This window comes from Scatophagus argus, chromosome 4, assembly GCF_020382885.2.
Source record: "Scatophagus argus isolate fScaArg1 chromosome 4, fScaArg1.pri, whole genome shotgun sequence".
In the NCBI taxonomy this organism is placed as follows: Eukaryota; Metazoa; Chordata; class Actinopteri; family Scatophagidae; genus Scatophagus; species Scatophagus argus.
Window position 1 is genome coordinate 8,039,968 of NC_058496.1, and position 12,166 is coordinate 8,052,133.

Genomic DNA, 12,166 nt, shown 5'->3' on the forward strand with positions numbered 1-12,166 from the left:
GCGCTTACGACAGGGTGGGATGTAAACATGAATGCCGTCCTCCTCGTTTGAGCTGTAACATGAGCTGGTGGTGCTTTGAGCACCGCAAGTGAAGTGCAATCTATTTCCATTATATTCTAGAGAAGGAAGACATGTCTGCAGCCACTCTCTCCAAAACTCAGCAACTCACACCAAAATAATCTAAATGGATGATCAGCACCACTACTAAGAGGAAAAATATAGGTGAACTGCCCCATAAAATCATATTTTCACCTAGCAAAGACAAATTTTCTACTTTCAGTGGTTGGATATATAAACTGCCTTTCAGTGACAGACTCTGAACATACATGTTCATTCTGCAGATGGAGGCGCGTATATCCAGCATCCAGCTGTGGGAACAAGAAGAAAAACGTATCTTGGAGTAGAGGGGGACTTTAAGCAGAGTACATGAGGGAATGTGCTTGGATACTCTGCAATGCTCTGACCATGGATCACATTGTCTCCAACTGCAATCCATATGACAAAAGGGTATCTTTTATTAGAACTGTGAGTATTGTAGGTAATTTAATGCTGAATGCAGAATAATCCACCATGAGACATCTTTAGTCTGAATGTGAACTGGCTCTTTGGTTCTTTTATGGATGAGTGATGCCTGGGGAGTTTAATAACAAACATTTTGAGCCTCTTTCCGCACCAAACCACAGTGACAGCAGACAGTTGTATGAGGAGAAATAAACTACAAAAACACTAAGAGTTTTCACCTTTTCAAGAGAACAGAGCAAAATATATCTGACACACGTGCTTGTGGAGTTGTCTGGGAAATAACACTGACTGAAATGAAGGAAAAGCTGGAGCAACACACAACATCTGAGTAGCATTGAACATCATCACAGTGTGACAGTTCCTGAATTTATTTTCCTTTTATTTTTTTTAAAAAAGAGAGAGAGAGAGAAAGGTTAGCATGAGAAGAGGCAGCTCGTTTGTCACTCTGAGTGCTGTTATACACAAGACATTTAGCTGTTTTTGATGAGCCGCTCAGTGTGCACAATCACACAAGGCAGCGAGCCGAGTGCAGCCGTCCGGATGCATCCATTTGAGGAACATGAAGCGTGCATGTTGTGGGGTGCTCTGTAAGCATGCCTTGTAAAATGGGTACTGAACCATGGGCCTCATCAGCATCACGCAAATCTGCCTGTAAAGGTCGAGCAGCACCAGAGGCCTGCTGTCAACATATCCTGTCCAATTAAATATGAACGTCATTAGAGGCCTTGTTGCTCGTGCATCATATTTTTAGTTAGCTGTTGTTGTTGTTGTCACTGATGTCATCTTGTCCTCATTGTTCTTTAGTCTACAAGTTGAGTTTGTGCCCTGTATGTGATAAACCTCTATAATTCTTATATGTGGGTACATCTGTACTTGTATTGAAGAGAAAACCTGTGTTAAGACATATTTTCTCTTACTTTTTTCTTAATCTTTTTAAATCTTTAATCTAGTCATTTTATATTCTCGCTTGCTTCACTTATACCTTTGCCATTTTGTCCTTCTCAACCTATTTTGTTTGATTGTTTTTGCTTTTAAGCAGCAGAATGTGTCAGACGTAAGTACGGGACAACATCGAGTAACAGCAGACACTGAGCATATTATTGTTGATAATGTGCAGAGTGCAGAGCTCAACAGAAATGCTTTGTTCTGAGGTGCTTTCGACTGTTACAGTAACCATATAGTGTTAAAATTGTTGTCACCAGTTACCACACAAACCTAACAGGAAATTAAGAAAAGGTCACTTCTGCAACAATGGAAAAGTTACAAGTATATGAATACACAGTGGAGCACTGTAGTGCGCAATCAAATGTGCTTTAATGTATGTTTGTTTGTGTGTGTGTAGATGTGGAAATGGGCAAAGTATCTGGGGATTCAGGCTTTCTGACAGCTGCCTGCTTTGGGCTTGCAGGAAAGTGAGCTTTGGTGCTGCAGCCTCTCAAAAGATGAATAAAATATGACAAGCATGCAGTGGTGTTTCACTGTTTCACTGCAATAAGGACAACATCTCTAAAGCAGAGGAAGAAAGCACATTGCTGTGTGTTGTGAGAAACAAAAACAGAAACCTCTGAAATAACACAGCGAGATGACAGCGGGGCGTTCAATTATTTCTGTAAAAGAACACTCGCACTTGAGCTCAGTATGGACAACGTTGCAGGGTCAGTTCACCCAAAACCAGTTTTTCCTCATGCCCCTAGTGGCATCTTGCCACACATTTTTGGTTTAATGGGCCCAGGTCTTGAATTTCTGCCTCTGAATCTTTAAAGGACTCTTTCTTTGGGAAAAAGACGTTCCAAAGAAAACCTCTGTGCTCTGTGGAATTTCCGGAGTAAATGGGATATTATTTATGGAACAACGTGTTACTGCTGACATTTTCAGTGCTGTGAACTCCACAAACAAAATTCCCAACACCTCAATTACATCAGAACGGACGCAGGGATCTGAGAGGGAGATTAATGCCTTGGAACTTCAGCAGATGAATTATCTGGGTGGACCGGGTGGACTTTAACTTCTCACAGCAATCAGTTAGTTGTAACACCTCAGGATCACAAGGAAATTAGTAGAAAACCCAAAAAATATCCTGCTTCAGCTGCTTCACAACAGCCTCTTTGTTTTCTTTGGGGTGAAACATATTTGAAAAGCTCCATGAAGCCATCCCATCCACTGTAGAGGTAAAACAGTGAAGGGCTGCTTCACTAAAAAAAAAAGGTTTGGAACGACTACATTCGAAAGCCTGCATTTTGGCCATGGTGGTTCAGCCAGGCTGTATTTAAGATGCCGTGGTTGACTGAGATGAGGGCTGATCCTTGAGCCGGTGAAGCACTGAGTGGGTCGGGCTGAGTCATTCCACCCTGAGGCTACCTGGGAAAGACATCTGCACAGTCACTGAGAGAGTGTAGGCGATGAGGGTTGACAAGGCGCGGCAATGGGCTCGTGGCTGACCAGGCATGCTTCATTTGCAGCATGTGATAGTTTCGAACATCACGGCCAAACCCGGCTGGAGAAGATTCAGAAAAGTAGCTGATAAGGAGACAGATTCAGGCGCTCATCCAGCTTGCTGCTGGAAATTAATGGAACAACATGTAAGGCTGAGTGTAAAAATGATAAGCCCTTACTTAAAGAGTTTATAAATAGACCAGGCCTGGTTAGTGTTGCACCTTGTTCACATGAAATCCCAGTAGACACAATTACTGAGTGCAAAAGTATCAAGAGAATTTGCTTCTATTTACCCTTTAATGACATATTCCCAACGGGTAACAAGTGAAAGCAATTTATCTGTTTAAAAGCTTGAATATTCTGTTACTGCATGATAATCACAGCAGTTTTGGAGATGCATATCTTGATTTGGCCAAGTAGGTTATTTCACAGCAACCTGACAAATTTCTCTAGCACTTGTGAGAGCCCAATTAGGGCTTAGCACGCTGAAAGGAGATCTGATGCCGCTGCTGACACTGACTGCACAGGCTGACAGATCCAGAGGGGACTCCTGTTCCTTCTGATTATTTATCATACGGGGGCTCCTGCTGCTGTATAGCAGAATTGTTAGGAGAGGGCTAATCAAAATCTCCTGGCATCCTCTTTTAAGAAAAAGCCTCTCTGATTCTTCACGGAGCAGTCTGGGTGTCGATGGATGTGTTTTCACAGGCCCACTAACACTGCTTGAAGTGATGTTCTCAAAGCCGAGAAAACACCACAAGGCTCCTCACTAATGTGCATATAATATCCAGTGTAGGAATAAAGATAACAAGTCTTAATTTGTTTCCACAGACCCATTACAATATAAAAAAGTTTAATGTGGGAACTCATTTAGGAGTACAATGGCGCTTTAGTTTGAGATCTAGCATGACTCAAACAGAAATGCCTCTCAGACTAATACACAGGCAGCAGTCAGACCTTTTTGTCCTCCAGCTCCATAAAAGTGAAGTTGATAAAACTAAATTTCTCTATTTCAAGGCTGGGCTGCTGCCAGGTTGGAGCTGTGTTGGTGAAGCAGGTTCAGAAAACAGAGCCCAGCACTTTAATTCCAACAAAGACGTTTTTGTGAAGCGGGGATCAAATTGAAGAGAGGACAAGAGGTGTGCTACTCAAGGTGAACTATTACAGTGTTGATGTGCTAATCTCAGCCACTGGCACCGTCTCAAGGTCGCCCACAGACCACAAAGACGGTGGTTTTTATATCTGCTGTTTTCTCCTTATCTCCTGCTCCTCATCTTTTTTTTTTTCGGTCATTTTCTCACTTGCTCTCACACTCTCTTCCCCTCTCATCATTCTCTCCCACACACATGGGCAAACACACACACACACACACAGCATGTCAAGCCTTTTGCCTCCCCTGAGAAGTTAGTGTTGGACGTTCACACAGTTGTGAGTCAGTCTGGCGCTTCGGAGGGCAAACAGAAACTTTGGGTCAGACTGAGGGGAGACAGAGCTGAGCCCCGACGGACCTCCTGATGAAAGACAAACGCTGTGATAATCCACGTTTGGGGACAAAGTCGTGGAAGAAAACAGAGGTTTGATACATCCACCTACTTCATTGTAAGTGACATAAAAATAAACACAGTGCTGTTTGATTACAGTAAACGTGTATTACATTACATATCGATTCAACATACAGACATATGGAACGCATCTAGCTAAATGAATCCGTTAATAATGGAACAACAACCAGAGCTATCATGTAAGCAAAGCTATCAAGCTTCAGGCTAGTGAGATTTATCCAGAAAACAAAGCACGTTGACAGGAAAAGTACAAGATTTTTTGACAGGAGAACAAAAGAAGAACGTTGGTCTTTGAGGAAACTCGTCAGATATGAAATATGACAGCACTTATCTCGCTCTCAGCTTTACTTTCAGTGTGAGAGGATTGTGTCTTGTGTATAAAATGTAACTCGTATTTTTCATTTTCATGATAACTCAAGAGTAATTATGCATAAGACATAAATTGCAGTTTATGTTATTTCAATGAAATTTGAATGAAATTCAGCTTGCACACAACATTACACTCAGACTCTTAACAGATACACACACACACGTTAGCCTTATTTGGATTTAACAACATCCACGTCCTCAGCAGGGAATCTGTCTCAGTCTGAGAGAAAAATCCCCAAACAGCAGGTCTGATTTCCAAAATATAATTGGTTATTTAGCTTCTCTTCAGTCAGCGCTGACTGCACGTGAGCAGTCTGACGTTTTCTTTACATAATGCAATAAGATGTCATACCTATTATCTGATTTATAAAGAAGATAGACTTTAATGCAATTTATTTTGTAGAATGTGCTTTTTTGGCTTTCTTTGTCACTTTTGCTTTTGTTTAATGAGTCATTTAAGTTCAAGTTTAAATCTACACTTAATATCTGTTAGCAAAACCCACAGATCTGAGTATCCTTTGGGTTCCCTGTCTTTGTCTGACGTTCACCAGGCCGTATTTCCTTACCACCTGTCTAGGCAGTGATTATCTGGATACGTCTTACGGAAGAGGTCCAGTTCTATGAATAATCCTCCTATAAGCTGAAAATCTGGCTGAGATGTGCATGCAGCCAAGCTGACCCACTCCTTGGATCTGTGTAACTGAAACACAGTTTTAAAGATTATCTTCTACATAGATTCTTCTTCTCTTTCAAGGAAAAAGGAAATCATGCTATAGTCCAAAACATGTTGTTTTATATGTTTTAATATGTGTTTTGAATCCACACCAACAGAAATGTAGCTTGAAGCCGCTGAGTGCGAAGCTCGGGTTTTTAACATCAGACACTATAAACAGTCTGAAACTTTCGGCACGTCTTTGGCGAAGACGGAAGAGTAGTTAATGCCAAGCTATTTCTGTAGGAGCTCTAATGAGGATTTTGACGTCCTGCCTTGATGGTGATTTATCAGGAGCGAGTACACCAACCAACCTACACACGGCTCGCACTGCACTACTGTTATTCCACTTTAATGGCGAGCACAAGCATGCAGACTGTAATTCCTGTCAGTTCCTCTGGTGATCTTCAAAGCCTGCGGCCATTGGGTATGATCCATGGCACGTCCCTGAGAGGTCGCCAAGAGGATGAGGAGATAAGCTCTGGAGGAATTCAAAGCCTCCTCGCTCTGCTGCCAGCCACCCCAACGCTACACAAAGGACTTCATATCTGAGCCACTTTCAAGTTCTCCTCTGCAGCCGCAAGCTTATGTGTGAGACACTCCTCTGAAATTCAGCCTCACTTGTACACACACAAAAAAAACAACATTTCTTTGTTTCAGTATTCAGTTTTCGCAGTGCTGATGCTCCATTTAATTTCCAGACAGGCAAAATGCTGTGTCTTTATCTGATCATTTACTAAATCAACAGCAGCAGTGGGAACAGCATCCTCTCACTCTCAAGTGTACAAATATGAATTTGTGTTGTTGCCATAGTTCTCTGACAGCTCTGCACTTCTGCCTTGGGGAGGACTGAGCTCATGGGACAGCAAAGCTGCTGCTGGCAACAACAACATATATGTGATTTTATTTTTTTAATGAGTGTCCAGTGCAACCGAAACTGCATCACTATATCATGCAATGACAACTAACATTACCAGAGGGTTGAATTGGAATCAGGAGGAAGAGAAGCTTTTTTTTAATTTTTTTTTACTTTACAGTGACGTTATTGGTGGTATTGATCACTTCTGCTTGGTCTAGATTCAGGAGCTGAACTCACTGCTCCTGCTGCCATAACACAAGGTCTGTCATGCTCTGATGTGCTTTTTATTTACTGTCAGGCCAAGTGCTGAAATAGCAGCAGTGTGAGCAATTAGTGCCGTTCATGAATTGATTTCAACAGCACTGTGATCCATCTTAACAACCATTATGTTGTACTTCTTCTACTTTGACACTTCACATTGAGATGTGGGTTCAATACAGTGATGTACGGTACACCGAGGTCATCACAGACAATGACGGGGTGATGATTTGCATAATTAAATTCACCCTGTAACTCTGTAAGCCTACACAGCCGAGTGTAACGATTATTTTCATTAACAGTTAATCAGCATATTACGTTTTCGATTGTTTTGTTTTTACACAAGATCAGAAAATAATTTCAAATATCCTTAGAGCCCAAGTTGACATGCACAAATATATAGTTTTATTCTGTCCAATCAAAAGTCTAAAACACGGAATACCTTTCGGCTTACCAATGACACGTGACGATCAATCAATTCTGAAATCAAGAAGCATATAGAAAAAGTCTAAAACAGAGTACAGAAAAGCGAGTTTCTGTAAGTACTGTAGTAGAAAAATCTTTCTTAAAGTACAGAAACAAATGAGGGGAGGAAATGCAGGTTAGGACTCTGTGTTTTTTTTTCCCTCAGTCTGATTTGCAGCTCTGGTTAAAAATTAGCAGGAGTGTTCTAATGAAAGTCCAGCGACTTCACACTTTGAGGAAAATGATTCAGTCTGCAGTCCACCAACTGTGCACCTGGTTAAAGACTAATGCATCTTTACTGCCCACTGAACATGGTAATGCACTGAGCAGGGACACCTTAACATCTGTCACACAGCAGCATGCAAACACTACAGGTGAAAATATAGCAGAAAAACAGTAATCTCTCACCTGGATTAAACCACACAGCAGTCAGATAAACAGAAAGATAAATTCAATACGTAGTATATAGAACAGACAGTGTAGATTAAAATGACTACAACTGCACTTGACTCAGGAATTTTTATCACCTGAGGCTCAAAGCACATTATGGCCTTTAAACAGACAAAGCCTCCTGCAGCTACTGTCCAGTCTTTCCTTTAACAAGTGGCTGCTTTTTTTTACTCCTATTCAAAACAACACAAACACTAAAATGCATCCTGGAAAACTGGTTTGTTTTTTTCTTGGTCTACTTCAGGGATATTAACCGGTAGTGCTCATAACACACATTCACCAGCTCGAGTGTGACTTTCTGTTACACCACAAATACAGCCAACCTTGGTACACATTTTACTGCTACCTTAAAGGGTTCCTTCTGGGCTTTTGATCAAGTCAAATGCATGTTCATCGTATGTTCATCGGGACTTCACCTTACCTTCAGCACGAGGATTCAGCAGATGGTTTGATGTTGCAGTTCACAGGACGAAACTCATCCGAAGACGGTCGCCCTGATGTTTCACCTCCACGATCATTCAGCCAAATGTGTACAGCAGCATGCTCTCTGATGAGCTCTGCTTTCATCCGCAGTTTATCAATCTCATTAGCTCGTATGGTCTCTGTCCGCTGCGCACTTCCACCTTTCGGTCGGAGAAGGAGGGAGTGATGTTAATGGCCCTGTAGACTCACCCAGTCCACAGCAGACAGCCGCCCCCCCTCCTTCTTCGTTTCCGTCGCTTGAGTCAGCTGCTCGGGCGAGAATGTGGTGCAGGCGGCGGGTCGATCTGTCGTTTCTGTCCCCCGTCCGACGTGAAGGAAAGGCTTGTTTGCCGCTGCGGAGAGGCAGCGCCGCACCGTGAGCCCTGCGCTCCCACACGGACCAACAGCACTGCCTGCTGTACTTAAAGAGACACAGCAGAGCACAGTGAGGCGCAGGGGCCGCCACACTCTGCGCTCAAATGTGGGCCACGCAGGACAGGCTGGCGTGGTGACACACTCCCCGCTGAGAGGCAGGGAATCAATATCTAAATTATTTGCGAGCATTTTGGACGCCACCATGCGGGGTAGCTCTTACAGATCTCTTTACAAATCATCACGAAATGTCTGTAAAGCAGAAAGTTGGACCAATGCAAAGTGTGGATATATGACATGGAGTCTGCTGACTGCAGTGACAGCAGGCAGTGGAAAGTGGTAATAAAACGAAAAGGGCCCACTGCAGCAATAGTGATTTTATTAATTATAGCAGTTGGCTCAGGCTTAGTTGGCCTGTGTGGAAAATATTTCTTTGTTTTTGCTCATCAGCATACCAGCAGCGTGTACGTCAGATGAGTAACCTGGTCATACAAGACAATAAACAGTAGATTTATATTATGTACAGAGTATTACTTATTTCGTATTATTAAAACTTTATTTTTATCCATTTATTCATGTTGTTACAGTTTTCTATAGGCTACCTCTTTGAGGGTCCTTACACACTAAAAATCACCAGGTCTGAATTTACTCAGTTAGGTTCAGTGCTGCACCAACACTATATAACGTTTGGTATTTTTTGACAAGCAATGTGGGATTGGGTGTGTGTGTGTGTGTATTCATAGTATGAAAAGCTTTCCATGATTGCTTGAATCAGACGGCTGAGAGGCGTTCTGTTGAACAGAAGCAGATACATGAACAAACACTCACTCTTTCCTGTTTCTCTGTGAGTCAAACATTACACACACTGATACATGCTGTCACTTTTTGATTAACACCGAGAGTGTTTCTGCCTGCTCTGCTTCCTGATTTTAATCCTGAATTCCATTTCTGCTTCACCCCTCTCAAACCCACCTCCAGATGTTCAGCTGCTGTGTGTGTGTGTGTGTGTGTGTGTGTGTGAGTCCTTGCGGCACGCAGGATTTCCAGATTCAGATCAGGGTGATCATCCATTTTGTTAAACTGCAAATCTCCTTGTGTGCAAACTGTGCGTTTTAATCAGTTTTATCTTTTCCTGACAGTCATGTCTTTTAACTCTATGACTTAGAGTAACTGCATTACACAGATCTTTAAAAGGGCATGCAAACAGGGTGCACTTAAGATGAGGTCTGCAATCCACTTGACTGGTGTGTTTTTGGAAGATGGCTGAAACAGAAAGATTAAGCTTTAATGAAAGACTACTCTGGGTTTGTCTCACCTGGTCAAAGCCTACTTAGTCCCTTCCAGCTCCAGCACCTGCAATCTGAATAAGCCACTCAGTTATTACAGGCTTAACTCTGGTCTGTCCCTAAGGGATGGTGTGCTGACACAACAGGGATGACTCTGCATATTTCAGCAGCATCAATTCATGGGCTGGTTGCTGTCTGTGCTGTCGCCCATAGCCCTGTCACCCACAATTACTCTCCTCTATGTGGTGACTCAGCAACGGACTCCAACTTAGAGGGGCACTCTTGAAATCGCCAGAGTGCAGCAGAGATTTTACTCATGCTGAACCAGACAGACTGGATGGGACAGCGGCCAAACAGCAGAATCCTAAAACTGTCAGGCTAATTTCTGAGGAAGGCAAACATATTTTGTGTGTTTGTTGAGATAAATTTTACTGCGGAGGGTTGCAGATAGATGCAAAAATTCTTCTTCAGTCTTCTGATTATTTTTGTTTTTCAACAGTATGCACACACATGCATGCATTTTGCAAGGTCAGAAGTGGGAAGACAAATCATGTGGTTTTAAGGGATAAAACTCAAGGCCAGCACAGTGTCAAAACCCTCGTACATCTGCATCATCAGCCAGCAGACGATGCATGGTGTTCATTGTGCACTGGCCTGTGTGTGACCACCACTGGCTTATATACCCTTCAGATGCAGAAGACAGAAGTAAATAGATGATAATGGGGTCGTTGTGTAAATCTGCTCTCTCATGCGTAGGCAGCGGTATGAGAGGAGCATGGAGAGAATGTTCCTTCATTTTCAGATTGTGACCACTTAAATGGCTCTTCTGTAGGTCCTCTTTCATGTCACGGTCTGACAAATGGGTGTTGTGAGTGGAGAAGGCACAAAATCCAAAAAATAACTCAATTTCTCCCTCTGTTCAGGGGAATTTTTTCATGTACAATGCAGGACCACATGTCTCAAACATGAAGCATGAAACCAAAGTCTGTCAAAGACAAAGACAAAGGGTGCTGTAAACAGAGCCTCATGAGAAATCTATAGCTTATACAGTATGGGAAGAACTTCAATACTGTGAGTTTTTAAGAGAAGCAAGGTTTGTCACGTGTCTTTGCAATGTGACGGGTAAAAAGAAAGACATGCTGCTAAAAGAAGGAAAGATATTCCCTTCAGATCAGGTGTCAACATCACATGCAGAGACCTCATACTGATGTCATTATGCATCTTATCGTCCTGTTGATTGAGTCTCAGGTTTCTTAATGGAAACTCTCACATAACAAGAGTCAAAAGGCCCACAGCTTTGAAAAGTACCATTGTCAGTCCATTGTGCCCGTTCTGTTTTGAAGACTTAATTGTCACATGAAACCAGGACCTGCCAAAGGGCCCTTGTGAACGTCGGTGGTGCTTCCAGCATTTTGGGAACGAAAGAAACGTCTGCTCTGTATCTCCAGCTCATCATCCAGGAGAGCAAAGCTGGCATCAGTTCTGCATGTAAACATGAAGCATGAGGAAATGAGTAAAAAGTAGCTGTTTCCCACATCTAAACTGTGTTATCTGATCACAAGTACACGTGACACAAACATCATATTTTCACTCTTATACTCTTCTTTATTCAAGAAATTGGTTTGTCTCTAAAATGTCAGAAAATGTTTTTAAAAATGTCTATCAGAAATCAGCCAATACTTTTAGTGGATACAAAACTTACCATGCTAATAATAATGCTCAATGTGTCCTTAGTTTTGTTTAGCATGCTAACTAGCTATTTAGAACTAAACACAAGTTGAGGCCGATGGACATGTTGTTAATTTTAACAACAAAGAATAAAGTATGGGATGGAAACATTTACAGTTTGATCTGATGATGGTTCTAGATGAAAAGTCAGTGGATCACCAAAGCTTTACAATTCAACCTTAGGAGAACAAAAATGTCTGAACCACATGTCATGACAATGCACTCCATTTTGTTGAGACATTTTACTCAGTACCACAAATGTCAACCCCGTGAGGCATAGAGTCTAGAGGAAAAGTCATGACAGCCATTAGGATTCATCCTTTGGGGATGAATACAACATTCAGTCTTTCAAAGTGGTGAGATATATGTGGCTCAAGGTGGTGGATTGACCAGCCAACTTAAAACATTCATTTCCCCCTGAAAAAAAAAAATATTGGCATGTATCTATTGACCATTTGACCATTCATGCATAATAACAAGTTCAACATTTTAAAGGTTTATTGTTGCATACAAACCTCTGACCTTTCCTCCTTGACCTTTTCATTAACGTTGCAAAGGTTGTATAGCCAGTTAGCTAGCTAAGGTTGCTGGGTAATGTTAGCTTGTGATAGTTGAAAGCGTTGTTCTAAGCACAAGGAGGGTAAAGAAACTGTATCAGTCTAAACCCTAACCCTTTGATGCCCTGTAT

General features: G+C 42.0%; 1 protein-coding gene across 2 annotated transcripts in view; it reads right to left on the bottom strand.

Annotated features, from left to right (window-relative positions):
• The window catches only part of wscd2 (WSC domain containing 2), a 34,392-nt gene extending 25,857 nt beyond the window's left edge, over positions 1 to 8,535 (bottom strand). For both annotated transcript variants that reach the window (XR_006843235.1, XM_046387396.1), the window contains exon 1: positions 8,052 to 8,535. The gene's annotated coding sequence lies outside the window, so the exon portion shown is untranslated. The remainder of the gene's footprint in view (positions 1 to 8,051) is intronic.
• Between the last annotated feature and the right edge of the window lie 3,631 nt (positions 8,536 to 12,166).